The sequence below is a fragment of the Elephantulus edwardii genome, unplaced genomic scaffold, assembly GCF_000299155.1.
Source record: "Elephantulus edwardii isolate Elephantulus edwardi_28Jun2011 unplaced genomic scaffold, EleEdw1.0 scaffold00605, whole genome shotgun sequence".
NCBI lineage: Eukaryota > Metazoa > Chordata > Mammalia > Macroscelidea > Macroscelididae > Elephantulus > Elephantulus edwardii.
The window spans coordinates 47,454-66,601 of NW_006400355.1; the positions used below are offsets into that span (position 1 = coordinate 47,454).

Sequence of the window (19,148 nt, forward strand, 5' to 3'; positions counted from 1 at the left end):
TTATTTGGGTTTTTTTGACTGAGATACTTCACTCAGCATAATGTCCTCCAGGGTCACCCATTTTGAATAATATTGCATGAGTTCCTTGTTTTTCAATGCAATGTAGTATTTCATTGTGTGAATATACCACAGCTTCTCTATCATTTGTTTGTTGATGAGCGTCTCTATCATTTGTTTGTTGATGGGCACCTAGGTTGTTTCCAACTCCTTGTTATTGTGAACAAAGCTACGATAAACATGGGTATGCATATATCTGCTTGGATGGCAGTTACAGTCTCTTTGGTGTGTATTCTCAGTAGTGGAATTGCTGGGTCAAATGGTATCTCTATTTGCAACTTTTGAGAAAGAGCCATACCACCTTCCACAATGGTTGCACCATTTTACGCTTCTGCCAACAGTGAATAAGGGTTCCAATTTCTGCACAACCTCGCCAGCATTTGTTGCTTGCTGTTCTGTTAAATTTTGCTATTCTTACTGGGGTGAGATGATGTCTCATAGTTTTTTGATTTTCATCTCTCTTAGAGCTAGGGATTTTGAACATTCTTTCATGTGCTTATTAGCCATCTGAATGGCTTTTTTGGTGAATGTCTGTTCATATCCTGTGCCCATTTTTCGATTGGATTATTTACCTTTATCTTGTTGCGGTGCTCTAGTATTTTATAAGTTCTGGATATAAGTCCCTTATCTGATATGTCATTGCCAAAGAATTTTTCCCCAGTCTGTGGCTTCCCTTTTTACCCTGTTGGAGAAGTTTTTACATGTTCATAGGGATTAGAAGGTCCCATTCATCTATTTTATCTTCTCCTGGTTGTAGGTGGTTCAGGATACTTGGAAGACTGTTTATGTTGTGGATTAGGACTTCTAGTGTTCTTCCAAGCTTTTCTTTAATGGAGATTATAGTCCTTGGTTTTAATCCTAGGTCCATGATTCACCTTGAGTTTTTGTATATGGAGTGAAGTTTTTGTATATGGAGTTAAGTGTGAATCTTGCTTGAGTCTTTTGCAGATTGAGACACGTAAGCCAATATATAAATTTACTGTAGCCCAAGCAAGCCTCCTAAATGCTTGTCTTCATTGAAGATGGGTCCCTTGGACATATCAGTTGACCATAACCTTGTTAATTTTACCCAGGCACATAAGATAATGAATTTTTAAAGAGGTTGGATTTGACAGTTTCTGAACTATCAGAAGCGGTGGTGGTGGATAAAAGCCAAGTCTTTTCATAATATATAGTAATCAATTTTTTTACATTGGTATTCCCCAACCTAATGCATTTCCCATTTTGTAAATAAAATCATTAATCTTTCAAAGAGGATTTTTAACTGGTAATTTCCCTCATCTGTTAGAAACGGAATTTTGTCAAACTCCCCAAAATTTATTAGTTTTTCTACTTTTTGCACTCTCCGCAGTTTGCAAAAAGTTTTAATTTGAAAACCTTTAGACACTTCAAAAAGTAAAATTTGCTTGGAAATAAGGAAGAATTTGACTTTGCCCTGTGGTCATGGTATTTCTCTTTCTACCATTTCTACCTGCTGAAATGATTCAAAAGAATCCCAAAAGTTAAAGCATCAAAATGTCATTCTTATTAGAAATTTTGCATACTAATGGACCTTTATGTCTAAAATATTAAAATGAAAATCCAAATTATCTATGTTCTTTTATCTCCTGTTATGCAAGACAAAACTCATTGTCATTGAGTTAGAACTGACTCATAGCTGATCCTTATAGCTGAGTTTTGGAGACTGTAAATGGCATGGGAGGAGATTTCCCATCTTTCACCAGAGTGGCATGGCCTTTGGGTTAGCAGTGCAATTTCTTGCAAACTGCATCACCAATATCAAAAGCAAAGTATAAATAACTACCAGAAATACAAGCTAGGTTTAGAAGAGGTCATGGCACTAGGGACATTATTGCCAATGTCAGATGGTTCTTGGCAGAAAGCAGAGAGTACCAGAAGAATGTCTATCTGTGTTTCATTGACTATGTAAAGGCATTTAACTGTATGGATCACAACGAACTGTGACTAACCTTGAGGAAAATGGAAATCCCAGAACACTTGATTGTGCTTATACAAAACCTATCCTTGAACCAAGAAACAGTCCTTAGACCAGAGCAAGGAAACACTGCATGGTTCAAATAGGAAAGGAGTATATGAGCAATGCATCCTGTCCCTATACCTTTTCAATCTGTATGCAGAACAGATTATTTGGGAAGCCAGGCTTTATGAGAAGGACTGTGGCATAAAGATTGGAGGAAGACTCATTAACAACCTATGATATGCTGATGACAATTTTGCTTGCTGAAACTGAAGAAGACCTGAAGCACTTGCTGCAAAAGGTTAAGGACTGTAGTCTTCAATATGAATTGAAGCTCAACATCAAGAAGGCAAAGATTCTCACCACTGGGCCAATTGGGAACACCATCACAGATGGAGAAGAGATTGAGGTTGTTAGCAATTATAGCTTGCTCTGTACCACAATCAACACTCTTAACACCAGCAGTCAGGAAATCAATAGATGAACTGCATTGGGAAAATGTGCTGTCATGAACCTCTCCAGAGTGCTGGCAAACAATGATGTCAGTCTGGAGACAAAGGTGCACCTAATCCAGATAATGGTCTTCTCAATTACTTGTTATGTTTAGGAGAGTCAGACGATGAGTAAGGATGACAGAAGAATAGATGCTTTCAAGTTGTGGTGCTGGAGAAGAGTCTTAAATATACCATGGACTGCCAAGAAAACCAATTGGTCTGTCTTGGAGAGGGTGAAACCAAGTTTCTCCTTGAATACTAGGATTTTGAAGCTCTTCCTCACTTACTTTGGGCGCATAGTCAGGAAATATCTGTCCTCAGAGAAGGACATCATGCTCAGAAGAGTGGATGGACAGCTCAGAAGAGGAAGACCTTCAAATGAGATGGATTGATACAGTAATGGGGGCAAATAGAAGTTGGTGTGTCAAACTTAGTGAGACTGGCTCAGGACAGTGAAGAGTTCAGAGCTGCCTGCACTATACATTGCAGGCTACCGAACAGCACATAACAACAATAACATACTATGACAGGTTTGGAAGCAGGAGTGGGATGTACTTCCTAAACAACATGCCTCTGGAAACCCTATGAACTTTGATAAATGATGATAGTTGTAGTGGGACTTCAGCCCTTTTGTTCATAGGGTCACTATGAGTCATGCTTGATTCGAAGACAATCAACAACAACAATAATTCTGTCATAAGAGAAATGCAAATGGTGACATAGCAAGTAGAACTTTATTATCTTATGATTTAGAAGGCCAGAAATCTGAATTCAAGGTGCCAGTTTTAGGTTATTAGTTTCTGTTGGTTCTGAAGAAGCTCATATTCTGAGCTGCTCCTGGGTAATCTTCATGTGGCTCAGCATCTCTCTTCTCTCTTTTCTGCTCTACAAGTTCGTTTAATCTCTTTTCATATCTGAAAAGAGATTAACTTAAAATACCCTTCACTCATTGTTTCTAATTAACACGATAAAGAAAATCATAAAACTTTTTCCCAGGTCAGATTATAACCACAGGCTTAGAGTTTAGGATTTAAAATACATATTTTGAAGAGACACAATTCAACTCAGTATATTTAAGCCCTTTAACATGATTCTAATTGTTTATTACACTCCTCATATTTAATTACTAGTAGTACAAGAATTTATTCAATTCTGCTGAATCATATCATCTTAGTAAATTATCACTTATCAAACTCTTACTCAATTCCTTTTCAGTTTCCAAGAGACTTATATAGGAGTCTCTCCAAATTCCAATTCTTATTTTCCTTACCTACTCTCTTGCTTATAGCCACATAGCACAATCTGTTAGTTACCATGTAAATTCTAAATCTGCCAGGCTGCACTTGCCCTGTAAATCCCAATGGTATTTAAGGAAGTTTACTAACATACTAGAAATCCATACATCACTTTGGAGGCATGAAGTTTGGCCCTTGCTCAGATGTCCACTAAGTCTCTGGTGACCTTGGACAAGTCCTTTTAGTTTCTGGGACTACATGTTCTCTCCTGTGAAGAGTCCTTTGAAATGCCCAGATACCTGACAGCTCTACTTTGGGTTGAAATAGGAAATTCTCTGTAGACTAGTGTAAGTAAGCTTTTCATCAAAACAACAGCTGAACATGAAGCAGAAGGAAAACATGTTGCTTTCTAACAGACTATTATATTGGAGGAAGTATCATCCATTTAAAATAAAGCTTTTTTTTCTTTCTAATAGATCCCCTGGACTAGTTCAGCCTATTTCTTTGCCATTGCTCAGTGAAAGCAGGCTTGAAAAAGGTTAAAATGAAAATACAAACATCTACTTTCTTTATGAAATGCAGTTTTAGGTCCAAATTCCCACATATTTTTTTTTCTAACTTGCAGTAATAGATCCCATCAGATGCTCACTTGATTTATGCAAGCAGGTAGCAACCCCTTGATCAATCTGTTAATGAGCCGAGGATGAGTGCTCTCTCAGAGTCCAAAGGCATATGTGGAGATCTAATCTGTTTCCTTCCTTTGATAAGGGTAGGTTTGGTGATATAACTGGCATTCAATAAGAATATATTAAAGAACCTTTATGAATTTCTACCCTCTGTCTCCAGAAGCAGTGCTTCTGGGAGAGGCAATAAGTGAGGGGAATTCGAGTTCTTTATAGAGACAGGAGGACTTCCAGGAGGAAGTGAGCTGTGAGCTAGTCTCTGAAGGATGAGTGATATTTGTTCAGGGGAGAGGTTCTCTAACTGTGGTCCCTAGGACCTGGGATCATCAAGAAGTTTGTTATAAATGCAAACTGTCATATTCTTATCCCCACTTCCACTGCTATCAAGTCTATTCTGACTCCTAGCAAACCTGTAGGGCAGGGTAAACTGTGTCTTAATGTTTCTAAGGCTGCAAATCTTTACAGAAACACATTGCCACACTTTTCTCCCATGGAGTGCCTGGGGAGTCAAATCACTGACTTTTGATTAGGAGTTGGACACCTTGGTGCCACCTGGACTTGTTATCCTCATCCCAGGTCTGCTGAACCAGCAACTCTAAGATGAAGCCTATTGTTAACTCAGTGACCCCATGTGCAGTGGAAGGGAGCACTGCTCTGCCTTCTTCTTAATCCCCTGAAGATGAGTCCTTTTAATCTCTAAGGCTTTCATTGGCTGGTTTTCAGAAGTGGAAATGGAGTGAAACCTGTTCAGCATCATGGTTTCTAGTCACTGGCAGATGGTAACTGTGCATGATTTATGCCAACTGAGAGTCAAACTGAGCCTTCCTCATGGAAGAGGAGGCTTCTTCCCTTGTGCCTTTGCTGCCTTGGAGGTGGGGCCCAGCAAGAAGTTTCTTAACAAGCCTTCTCCAGATAATTCTGAAGTGCTCTCAAATTTGGTCACTGGTTTAGGAAGAAGAGATGTCCAAAAAGTCCTGAAGTGTCTTTAGAATCATGAAGACAGTCAGAGGAAGGAGTGAGCCCAGCCAAGGAATAGGATAAAAGTGACAGCAGGGAATAATGGGAGTCAGAGCAGGTTTATAATCCTACTTTAGGGTTTAGTCACTGTAGGGCCTTGGGAAAATCACCTCAGTTTCCTAAGCGTGCACTTTCTCCTCTGTAATGCAGAGGAATGACACTGCCTTGTAGCAAAGCTGAGAGGTGAAACAAGGTAGTCTATCTAAGGCCCCCAGTGCTGTATGTCACCTTTCACGTATCTGTCACTTAGCAGGTGAAGATGAGGAAGGAAGTGTAAAAAATGAAAGAACCAAACTGGGGGGGTTGAGGCTGGGCGGGGAGAGAAGTGCAGCAATGAATGAATGGAAATCCAAAATCTCTGTAAATGCTCATTAAAATTATTTAAAAAAAAAAAACGGAAAAAAATAAAATAAAAAAAACCACAAACTAAAGAACCAGAGACTATGAACATTGTGAATAGAGCTTCCTTGCAGCTCCTGTACAGAAGAAGGCACATGTAGGCTATGCTTTGGAAGACATCTAGAAGAAAGCACTTCTATGAGGGATGAAGGTGTAAAGGAAGGAGTGTTCTGGGTCCACACATCTTGTTTCTAAGAACAAGTTCTTCAAATAGTAATTTCCACAATGTAGTGCCTGCTATGATGCAGACATGGAGGGACAGGAATCCAAATAAGGATTTCCTCCCCTGTTTAGGAAAAAGAAAAGACACACTTCTGAAAGAGCTTCCCCCCTTATCTTGAAATATGTGATTCAGAAGCATGTAAAAAAGGAAAGTCAACATATGTTGACTTTGTTGAGTGACTTTGACAAAACTTGTTCAGCTTAATAGCACACATTTATTTTTGCTGGGCAGAATGGCCACAGAGCCCACTGCCCACATTAGGGAGGACAGAGTTGGGCAGAGCCAACAAAAGAACACCAGGGTCCCCATGAGGTCACTGAGCACCTGATACATGTGACCCTTTCAGTCTTAGTACTGCCTAATGAAGCAATAAAAGAATTTTCAGAAGACTAATTGAGGGAAGATAGCTTGTTCGTGGCATTAAATGAAGTTAAGACAGAAGTGGGATTTAAGCCTGTGTGACTCTGCATTCACTATGCTTCATGGCTTAGGGAAGGCCTTATCTATTAGGAAGATTAGCCAAGGATTCTCAACTGAAGACATTGTAGTTGGGGTTTAAAAGCTTCATGTAAGTGATCCAAGAGACCTAGAGGAAGCAGCATAAATGGCCTGTTGGGCAGGATAGACTTCTGATATGGTTTCCGCAGTTCTAGAAGCAAGAAATCTGGAGGACAGCTACCTGGCCAACTGACTGGAAGAGATTAATATTTATTCCCACAACAAAAACGGTGACCCAACAGAGTGTGGAAATTATTGAACAATATCACTGATATCACATACTAACAAAATCCTGCTGAAGATTATCCAGAAATGACTGGAACAGTACGTTGACAGAGAACTACCAGAAATACAAAGTGGGTTTAGAAGAGGTCGAGGCACTAGAGACATTATCGCCAATGTCAGATGAATCTTGATAGAAAGTAGAGAACACCAGGGGAATATCTATTTGTGTTTCATTGACTATGCAAAGACATTTTACTGTGTGGATCACAACAAATTGTGGTTAACCTTGAGGAAAATGGGAATCCCTTGATGGTACTTATCTGAAACCTATACTTGGGCCAAGAAGCAGTCCACAAAACAGAGCAAGGAAACACTGCATGGTTCAAAATCCAAGAAGGAGTGTGTCAGGGATGCATCCTATCTCCGTACCTTTTCAATCTATATGCAGAACAGATCATTCAGGAAGCAGAGCTTAATGAGGAGGAATATGGCATCAGAATGGAGGAAGACTCATTAACAATCTACAATATGCAGATGAAACACATTACTTGCTGAAACTGAGGAGAACCTGAAGCACTTACTGCATAAGGTCAAGGACTATTGTCTTCAATATGCATTGAAGCTCAGCATTAAGAAAAAAGATCCTCACCACTGGGGTGATTGTTAGCCTCATGATAGACAGTGGAGAGATTGAGATAGTTAACAGCTTCAGTTTGCTTGGCTCCACAATCAACACTCTTGCTACCAGCAGCCAGAAACTCAAAAGTTAAATTGCATTATTGGGAAAATCTTCTGCCAGGGACCTCTAGAGACTAAGCTGTGCCTAATCCAGGCCATGGTCTTCGCAGTTACTTGCTATGCATCAGAGAGCTGGACAATGATTACAGATGACAGAAGAATCGATGCCTTTGAGTTGTGGTTCTGGAATAGAGTCTTGAACATACCATGGAACGCCAAGTAAACAAATAGGTCTCTCTTGGAGAGGGTGAAAACAAGTTTATCCTTGGAGGTTAGGATTTCGAAGCTCTGTCTCACATACTTTGGGCACATGGCCAGAATAGGTCAGTCCTTGAAGAAGGCTATCATTCTTGGAAGGGTGGAGGGACAGCACAGGAGAGAAAGACGCCAGATGAGATGGATTGATACAGTAACTGGGGAAATGGCATAGGTGTGTTGGAATAAGGGAGACTGGTTCAGGACAGGGAAGAATTCAGAGCTTTTGTACATAGGGTCGCTGTGGGTTGCAGGTGACTCGGTGGCACATAACAACACAGAAGCATCTCTAAGCCTCAGTGTTCCTCTCCTCATAATGAGGAACTGAATATGTGCCTACTCAGATTCTTCTAGTACTTCTTGGTTTTCTTGTTGCCATGGCCTTCATCAGGAGCATCCAGCCATGGAACTCTCAATTTCCCCATGCCTCAACTGTGTAATCTAAAATGAGCTTTGGCTTTCTTTTTCCAATTTTCTCAGAGGAAGGTGCTGCTCAAGCCAGTCAGACCCTTTACTCTCACTTTGTTGACTAGCATAGAGTAGCTCTTTGGGAAAGTTGAGAATTGAGCTGAACTGGCAGAGGTAAAGGCTAGTCAGATAGGAAACTGGATATGAGGAATTCAATTCCCCAAGGTTTCTGGAAAATCTCCAAGTTTGAGTTTTTGGTTAAGGACGGTATGTGTCCAAAGAAGGAAATCAGTTAAAGTACATTGCAATGAGCACAGAAAAGCAAATTCACCAGAATCTCTGTTAGAACTTTCTAGTAACTTCACTTCATAATTAATAACAGATTTGTGTTTTCTCAAGTTTATATCACCACCTTTGGAGAATTCTGTTTTCCTGAGTGAAAATCAGTATTGGTACAACAGCGTGTTGGTAAACCAACAGCGATTCTCTGATAGTGACCAATCAGGGAGCTGGGGTTAGAATGGATTTTCCATGAAAGTTCAATGAGTAGGAAGATATATGGGTAGAAAGAAGAGGGGGATGGAGAAAGGGGAAAAACATTTCTCATTAGAGCTATGAATGATTGTAGCTATTCCTCTTCTTTGATCTAAATTTCCATTTAACCACCTCAGGGACCACACAAGGAGTTTGGGTAGCATAGTGGTTATCCATCTGGCTACTAATTGAAAGGTCAATGATTCAAGAATCTGTGGAAGAAAGATGTGGTAGTAGATTTTGGCAAGATTTACTTACTGTTTTGGAAACTTCATGCAGCAGTTCAGCTCTGTCCTGTGGGGCTGCTGTAATTCAAAAGTTACTTGATAATAACAGGTTTACTCTCCTGGTATGAAGGATTGTGTTGCAATAAATTAATAAATACTTAAGGAGCATCTACTGTTGGGAAAAGTTCCTCCACAGTGTTCTCAATTTCAAAGTATTTTCATTATACCCCCAATTTTCTTTAAACAAACAAAGAACCCGAACAGCACAAGGAATGGTATTGGATTTAGATTCTATGTCATCACTAGGTAGGGAAGGTCAAACTGGGGTCTGCCCAAGCTAGACATCACCCCAGTGCATTTCTGCTTCACCCTAATCCACCCATTCACATTTATCTGCAGCCTGTCTCCTTTTTATACTCTACAAGAACCTTTCAACAGTCATGGCAAACCAATGTATCTTTCTGTCTGCATTAATCAAACAAAAGATAGAGATTGTTGAAAATTAAAAATTTTATTATCTTCTTCCCCATATTTTGTTTTGCTCTCAGGACTTCAAGGACAGAAAGGAACAAAAGGAGAATCGGGAGATCCAGGTAAAAAGCAGGCTGTTTAAATTTCTCAGAGTAAATGTGGATATTCACAGGTTCACAGTGTTTTTTGGCTCGTCAGCAGTGTCACCTTGCCCCAGAGTTGCCATGCCCAAGCCTGTCTGAGGCTTGGCTCTAGGACTCTGCAATTAAATTCGGTATTGTTTCTTGGGGAAGCCCAGGTACACACAAACTCAGTCTCATGGCAGTAAGGTAGAGAAGGAAACAAGGGGTCAAGGGAGCTAGGCTGCAGGTGAGTCTCCAGCCCTTGCAGCAGGGCTCTACCGGGCTGCTGACCAAAGCACCTCCCCAAATCCTCTGTGGACTTTTTCTTATTCTCTGTGGCCCTCAAGAGTCACTTCACAGTACAAACAGGTAATGCGTTCAGCTGCTAACGGAAAGGTTAGAACTTTGAGTCCACTTGGAACTTAATGTGATCTTCTATGGAAAGCTAGCCACAGACAACCTTGTGGAGCATAGTTTTACTTCCACACATGTGAGATGGCCAAATCAGTACTGACCACCACTGGCTTGATCTAGTGCATTCCTGAGCCCCTTCTCTGCACTCCCCCATTATTACTTCTAACTAATAATACTCTCATTATTTTGGTTTACCAAGTCGTTGCTCAGTTTTGGTTACTGAGCCTGCACTATGTAGCAGACCTTGTCCAGGGAGTGCTAAAGCACATTTTCTTAGATAAATTCATACAGCAATTTTGTTCTCATGTGATAGATATTTTTTTACTATTTTAATTTAGTAAATGGTAAATTAAGGCCTATTATCTCAATATGACCAGAACTTTTATACAATGACAGTAGATAAGGACTCTTTACCTGTCTGGTCTCAATCAGCACCTAAGGGTGAGTCAGGGACCCGAACCATCTCACTAGTTGGACCAAATATACAAAGTGGACATCCAAGCAGCCTACTTGTGCAAGAAATCCCTAGAAGTTAAGACTAACTCGCTCATTAAACACCAACACTCTGAGGTTCTCCTTGGGAAGCAGAGAAAAGGACCGGACATAGGTGGTCTACCTGATCTCCAGGCATTGTAGGTGCAAAAGGAGAAAAGGGAAGTCCAGGAGACTGGCAGGTCCTAAGGGTGCAGGTGGACCAACTGGCCAGAAAGGAGACCCAGGAGTAAAAGGTAAGCCCTTTGCTTCTATTTGTGGTTCATTGGTGAGACCATGCTTAAGCTGTACAAGGATTCTCAGAATCTAGGCGGGAAGAGGCCCAAGGGTTCAGGTGGCAGTGCCTTAAGCCCTGGACCTCAGAGACACATGAATTCTACTTCACCTGTCAGTGCTACTGCAGCCTCCATCTCCAAAGCTGACTGGATCTTTCCCTGTGGATATGCTTCCATCACACTCCACCTCATTTACCTGTCAAATGCCAGGGACAGTGGTGGTTTAGTAGCTAAATTATATCCTTCTATTCAGGAGACCTCAGTTTAATTCTTGGCTGATGGGTATCCAACATCCGTCAGTCAATAATGATTTGCATGTTGCTGTGAAGCTGAACAAATTTTGATAGAGCGTCCAGTTTAAAACCAACTAAAAAGACTTGTAGACCTACTTTTCAAAAATCAGTCAATGAAATGTGGTCACAATGTGGATCACAATGGTCCAATTCCTTTAGCAGCAGCTAACAACAACTTAAATCTTTCCTGCTGTAGCTTGGGTCCCTTTCTTCCTACTTAACCATTGCAACCCATGGTAGATTGAGTCTCTGTGATGCCAGCTCACTGGACAGACTGGAGACGACCACCTCACTGTGCTCCACCATTCACCCTCCTACTTACTGCTGACAAAGAAGAGTGAGGAAACCAGCTTGGTTTCTTCACATTGTGCTTTTGTTTGTTCGATTAGGTTTTGTGGTTTGTTTGATTTATTCTTTCTCATTGTAGGATCTTCTGGGCAGCAAGGGATAAAGGGAGAAAAAGGTCAAAAAGGTAATCACTAGTTCTGTTCTTTTAAATTTGTACTTTAGAGTAAATTCTTGGAAATTGAGTGTGTGGTTGGAGAAGAGGCTTTTGTTCTCAAAGAAACTCCTCATCCACAGAGGAAAAATTGATGAATCTGACCCTTGAATAAAGCTGCCATTCCACACAGCCATAATGATTTTCCTTCCTTCCATCTTCCTTCCTTTCTTCTTTTCCCCTTCCTCTCTTTTCATCTCATTCCCTTGTTGCTTCCTTTCATCCTTGTTCTTTATTCTCTTTCCACCTTTTCCTACCCTCTCCCATTTCCTTTCTCTCATCATTTCCTTTTTCAGTGTGTTCAATGTGGTAGACAAGCTGTACTGGCTTTGACAAGCTGGCTCCAGAGGCAGAAATCTTCTGGCATTCTGCCACATGCTCAAAAGCGCAGAGGTTCCACCATTCTGATGTATGGATGGATCTAGATTATGATGATGACAAAAGAAAGTGTTAGCATGCTGATGGTGTCCTCCACTCCCATGTGTGTTTCTTCACCCAGGTGATGGTCTAGTACCAGTCAGAGTCAATGGTGACCAGTCTCGAGGCCGGGCTGAAGTTTACTATAATGGAGTTTGGGGGACCATTTGTGATGACAGCTGGGACAATTCTGATGCTACAGTCTTTTGCCGCATGCTGGGTTACTCCTCAGGAAAGGCACTTTTCAACATGGTACCTGGTAAGTAGTTATCTGCCTGGGACTCTTGAAGATATCACTGGCCTTCTGACTGGTTGCAAATTCAGAGTGAATTTGGTAAAACAAAATATTAATTCAAGCAATCGCAAAGTCCTGAAGCTCAGAACTGCAGATCACTTCAACAAAATGCTAGCTTGTCTTCCCATGATGGACAGCAGAGGCTTAATTGGGACCTGTCATGTGTTAGTGTCCATGTAAGATTAGAATGATACATGACTAAAGGTGTTTATGAGGGGAGAACCTTCCAAAGGGCAGGTGGGAAACTGGTACTGAAGGATGGGGAAAGAATGTAGGCTAACAATAACCCCTCCCATTGTTAGAGAATTCAAAGGCTGAACCACCCTTTACAGCCTTTGCTGTGGTCATCTTAAAGGAGAAGATGAGAAAGGGCAGGGGAGTAGACTTAGAGCAGGTGTCCTTGGAGGCTAGAGTATCAGCCCTGCATCTCTCAGCAAAATGTTCAAATTTTCAGCAAAGAAATTAATGAGTCCCTTTCTTTGTCTGTAAGAGACAAAAGCAAAGAGTTGAAGAAAACCTAAGTGCCTATCAACAAATGAATGGATAGAGAAGCCGTGGTATATTCACACAATGGAATACTATGCTGCACTGAAAACAAGGAACTCATGAAATATTATTCAAAATGGGTGACCCTGGAGGACATACTGAGTGAAATATCTCAGACACAAAAGGACAAATACTGCTTAGTTCCACTGTTGTAAAATGGGGCTGACATCAGGGTTTGGGGGAAACTGAGAAAGATGGGATAAATTATGTATACTGCACTGAAACAGATGAGAGAGAGAACTGTTTAAAAGGGATATATGATTAGGTATTACTGTAATGACAGGAGTCCAGAATGAAGGCTGCACAGTGAAGTGGACTTGGGGGAAGGAATTGCATAACAATAGAAGAATTTTTCTTTTACTTTTCAAAGAGAAGAGAGCTTGAGGGAAGTGATGGACAGGTAGAAAAGTGCAACAATGAATGAATGGGATGAATGGGGTGCGGGAAGAATTGACACAGTATGGACATGAAGCCAGCTTCTGTTCTTATTCACAAATACTCTCAGGCTCACTCCACCCCAAAGCACATTTCTGATTTTTAATCTGTGTCCTTTGAAAACTGAGTTTTTAATACAAAGTAAGCCTATCAGTCACACCATAGGGTAAATTGCTTTAATCAAATAATGTAAAGTTATCCTCTGAGTTATGGAACTGAAATGAAGTCTCTCAAAAGAACAGGGCTTAAGAGAAGTGGGAATGTATTAGAATAGGACTGTGACACGGAGGAAAAGACAAGGAACAAGAAGAGAGATTCAGTAATCAGGAATTGTTAGGGAATTCACTGGAAGGTGGGTGACTAAGATTTAAATTGTACATGGTTTGAATATTTTTTATATAATATTTTTTATTGGGAAACACATATTGGGGGTACAAGGAGGTGGGGGTTGGGGCAGAAGGGTGAGGATGGGCCAGGATGCAGTTGCAGAGCTGCACAGTTTGGTTGGGGGGGGGGTTGAATATTTTAAAATTAGATGATACTTTTTGCCAAAGAGTAGAAAATAGAATGGAAACAAGTCATAAGAGGCAAGTTCTCAGCAGCACCACGGGCTTGAAAGGATGTGGGGGAATTGAGATGTATCCTACATGGAACCTCAGGGATGAGCATTCTTTGACTCTAACCCTAGTCTTCTCTTCCTCTTTGCTTATTCCACACAAAGGTACTGGGAAGATATGGCTGGATGACGTTGCATGTACAGGCTCAGAGACATCCCTGTGGCTCTGCAACAAGAGTGCCTGGGGTTCCCATAACTGCCAGCACAACGAGGATGCAGGTGTGGAGTGCACCTGATGTTCTCCACACACCCTGCCCTGCACCCTGGATGGTGTGTGTGACATGTACCTTGTGTGAAAGTCCACACACAGAGGGTACTCTGGGAGCAGAAGGACAGTGTCTATGGAGTGTTCATTAATAAAGCTCAAAGTATTACCTGGTTATGTCACTGGCACTGATGGATGTCACTGAGCTACTTTATGACACTGGAAGTAACAGATGTTACTGAGCTGGTGTCCTATCCTTTACCTGACATTGCATTGAACTTGTGCACGTGTAAATATGCATACACAGACAGAGGGATGGTGGAGTTGACTTCAGTAAAGGTGGGGACATATAGAAGGCTCTAAATTGACTGCAGGAAGTGAAGTTCACTTTGAGTAAAAATTAGTCTAATCATCCTTTAAAACATAGATATTTGTGGAAGATTTCCCTCTTGCAGTGGAACTGACACTATTTCTTTGGCCATGCCTCCTATGGGGAAATTGGCTTGTCTTTGGCACTATGTTATATAAAATGAATTATACCTTAAAGCACAGAAGTTGGTTCTCATTAGGATATAAACTGCATAAACACAGGGAGTTTTGTCTCCTTTGCTCACCACTGAGTCCTTAGCACTTAAAACAGTAGTAGTTCAGTAAATATTTACAGCAAGAATAACAGATTGAATCAAGAAGATAGAGGAGTACATCCTCTCTGAAGAAGTGGCTCACCTTCCTCATCTCAGACTTCTCCTAATAAATAGATCACCTTCTGAGCACACCATCTGAGGTCACATTCTGCTTTCTCTCCATTTCTGTCTCTGGGCAAGTTGTACATTTTTTAATATAAAATCTGGAGGTGTGCTGAGTGCTGAATCTAGGTAAGTGAGGTGTATTTTATTCCAATTGCCATTTTTTAGCAGAAAGGAGCAGAGGGAAGGTCTGGAAATGAAAGGGGCAGAAGTCAATCTTTGGCTACTACTCACCCCTCCAGGCACAAGGTGAAAGTAGTCCCCAGTTTTCCTGGCAGTTGGAATTGAAACTGATGTAGCAGAGAACAGACCACTTTTTCAGCCATGAATGGAATGCTTTGGAATAACTTGCGTGAATTTGAATAATAGTTGTATTAACAGTTCTCCCTTGTATGTGTGTATATATATTGTCCTATCGGCAATGTAGTTTTACTTCAGGGTAGATATTCAAGTGTTTCTTTTGATGAATGTGACACTATTCCTCTTCAGTCTGCAGTAAATCTTATGATTGGTTGAAAGTGAGCAATATCTGTGCATTTCAGCTCACTAGTGTCCTGGATATGATTCATTTTTTAAAGTTAATTTTAATGAAAGTTTACAGAGACTTAGGGTTTCCAGTCACTAATTGTCCACTTTTCTCCCTACCCACCCCCCAATTCACTCTTCTCCTTGAAAATAAAAAAAAACAACAAAAACACCTCTTTCATTGTTATGCAATCCCTCCCCCCAAGTCCACCCCACTATGCAGCCTTCACTCTGGATTTCTGTAATGACAAGAATATCCATTCATATGTCCCTTTGAAACAGTTCTCTCCCTCATCTGTTTCAATGCAATATACATAATTCCTCCCCTCCTTTCCTGTCTTCCCTCAACCCTGATGTCAGTCCCATTTTACAACAGTGGCCCTATGCAATATTTGTCCATTTGTGACTGAGATATTTCACTCAGCATAATGTCCTCCAGGATCATCCATTTTGCATAATATTTCATGAGTTTCTTGTTTTTCAATGCAGTGTAGTATTCTATTGTGTGAATATACCAGAGCTTGTCTATCCATTCATTTGTTGATGTGCACTTGGGTTGTTTCCAGCTCTTTGCTGTTGTGAACAAAGCCGTAATAAACATGGTTATGCATATATCTGCTTGGGTGGCAGTTATGATTTCTTTAGGGTAAATTTCCAGTAGTGGAATTGCTGAGCCAAATGGTATTTCTCTTTGCAACTTTTTGAGAAAGTGCCATTCAGCCTTCCATAGTGGTTACACTATTTGACATTCCCACCAACAGTGAATAAGGATTCCAGTTTCTCTACAACCTTGCCAGCATTTGATGTTTGCTGTTCTGTTAAATTTTGCTATTCTTACTGGGGTGATATGATATCTCATAGTTGTTTTGATTTGCGTCTCTCTTAGAGCTAGGGATTTTGAACATTTCTTCATGTGTTTGTTTGCTGTCCAAATGTCTTCTTTGGTGATGTGGCTGTTCATATCCTGTGCCCATTTTTCAACTGGGTTACTTACTTTTTCTTGTTGTGGTACTCGAGTATTCTAGAAATTCTAAATATAAATCCCTTATCAGACATGTCATTACTAAATATTTTTTTCCAATCTGTGGCTTCCCTTTTTACCATGTTGGAAAAGTTTTTTGATGTGTATAGGAATGTGATTCTTAGAAGGTCCTATTCATCTATTTTATCTTCTCTTGGTTGTAGATTTTCCAGGATGCTTGGAAGAGTCTCTTTTAGACTTATTCCAAGCTTTTCTTTAATGAAGTTTATAGTCCTTGGTTTTAGTCCCTAGATCCATAATCCACTTTGAATTGGGGTTTTTGTATGGAGTGAGGTGTGGATCTTGCTTGAGTTTTTTTGCAGTTAGCTTTCCAATTTTGCCAGCACCATTTATTAAAAAGGCTGTCACTTCCCTACTTAACTGATTTCATCTCTGTGTCAAAAATCAGTTGACCATAGGTAGATGGGCTGATTTCTGGGTCCTCAATTTTGTTCTATTGAGCTATGTGTCTGTCATTGTACCAGTACCACATGCTGTCTTGACCACCATGGCAGTGTAGTAGGATTTGAAATTAGGGAGTTAGGTGCCTCCTACCTTGTTTCTCTTTTAAGGAGTGCTCTACTTATTTGGGGCCTCTTTCCATTCCAAACGAAATTAGATATTGCCTTTTCCATTTCATTGAAGAATGGAATTGGTATTTGTATTGGGATTACATTGAACGTGTAAATTGCCTTTGGTAGTATTGTAAATTTCCCAATATTGAGTCTTTTTTCCATGAGCAAGGGACATTCTTCCACCTCTCCATTTCTCTTTTTATTTCTTGTATTAATATTTTGTATTTCACTTTTTATGACTTCCTATACCCTGCTTAAATTCCATGTCATAATTATTAGTGGATCTTGGCAGTTGTTTATTTCATTTGAGTTGTGCTACATTAGCAAACAAAGGTCTTTCCACATCATTAAGGTAAACTATTTTGAGGAGGTAGCTTTTTCTCCATTCATAGTTCTAACATATTCCAACTTGAGGGCCTAATTTCCAAACTATATCAGACAATATCTTGCTGCTGGTTTTTAGTGGCCCATTATTTCAGAGGTGAATGGTCAATTCTGTGTCTTAGTCTTGGTCTAGAAACTCCATAGTTTATAGCCCTGCTGAGATTTGAAACACTCTTGGCATAGCTTCTAGCATCGCAGCAACATGCATTTTTTTTTTTCAAAAAAATCAATATGCATCCTCAAAGATCCCAGCATCTTCCTTTTGCTAAATTCAGGATTCTAGGTCAAGTCCTATCACTGCAGTGTCCCTGGCCTGGAGAATTTTTCTTGGAGAATAGCAAGCTTCAGTTCAGAGTACATTTGAGTTAGGTAGATTGTGAAGAGGAACTACAGCTAGAGAAAGACAAGTGAAGTACTGGGAGTTGGGTTTATGTTGTATGAGCTTGGAGATACTAAGTCATGCTGTAAGCTTATAGGTATGACCCAAGAGAGAAGGAAAAAGGGTGTTATTAAGAAGTTAAGTCCTTAAGAGGACTAGATAGTAAGGGACTCTGACAATTGGTGGGAGCAGGAAGAATTTTTGCCTTAGTGTAAGAATGAAGACAAAATTAATAATGATGCAGATAGACAGTGGGCTTAGGATGAAGAACTAGATGTTTCTTGTTTCTGATTACTTCTATTTTCTCAGGAGAAATGGGCCAAGCTTATCAGCTGAGTGGAAGGGTTCTCAGGTTTGTCATGGAAGGACTTGACTCTGAAGTTGGAATAGGAGGTTGCTGTACTCATTTCACTTGAAATGTAGTAATAGTAGTAGTTAGGGCTTCCATCCCCTGGGGTTTAGACTGTGCCAGGCATGTATTTTCTCCTTCACTTGTCAGACCAACCTGCAAAGAATCCTGGACGATTCTTCAGTGTGAGGCTCTGTGTTCTGGTTCCATTGTCAGTAAGGGAAAGAGGTGTGTCTAAGGGCAGAGAAGATTGCTTCTCCTCATGCTTACTGAAAACTCCTTAGGAAGACCCCTTCGAAGCACATTATACTCTGCTTCCTCTTTATGTTTCATTAAGTACCACCTCACCCCACAGCTAATCTCCTTCTCCTATCCCATTTCCTACCTTGGGATACTGAGAAGCCCTAACTCCTTGATCAAAGAGTATCTACATGGTTCAAATGGTTAAGCACTTGGTTATTAGCTGAGAAGCTGTTAGTTTAAAAAAGTCTTGGAGAGTTCCTAAAGGTCACAGCTTGTGGAGCAATTCCATCCAGACACACACCCATGTCTCAGAGTAAGCTTGATGGCAACTGTTGGTGTTTTTTTTTCTTCCTAACACATTTATAATAACTGGTTTTTGTCATGCACATATGTTTGACATCACTGTCAAGTTGGAACCTGCTCAGAGCTGACCCTTCAGTGGGTTTTCAGGGGCTGTGAATCTCATAAGAGATTCCCCATTTTTGTTTCATGGAGTAGCTGATAGTTTAGAACTGCCAACAACTTGGGTTCACAGTGCAGAGCTTTACCCACCAGGCCACTATACTGTGGCAACACAAGTGTTGCTATGATGCTGCAAGTTATGTCTCCAGTATTTCCAGCAAAGTCTCCTATGGGCAACAGGTTTAATCATCACTTGAAGACAAAGACAGAAAGGCCTGCTGATCTACTTCCAACAATTCAACTCCAGTAGGTTTGCAGAGGCTTTTAAAGGTATCTCAGTCACAAAGGGACAAATGCTATATGGTGCCACTGTTGTAGAATGAGGCTGGCATTGGGGTGGGGTAAGACTGAGAAAAACTGGATGCAATATGTTTATGGCATTGAAGTCTATGGGGGAGAGAATAGTCTAAAAG

The 19,148-nt window shown here is 40.5% G+C and overlaps 1 pseudogene; it reads left to right on the top strand.

Annotated features, from left to right (window-relative positions):
- LOC102850733 overlaps positions 1-14,082 on the top strand; it is a 41,945-nt pseudogene extending 27,863 nt beyond the window's left edge.
- The last annotated feature ends 5,066 nt before the right edge of the window (positions 14,083-19,148 follow it).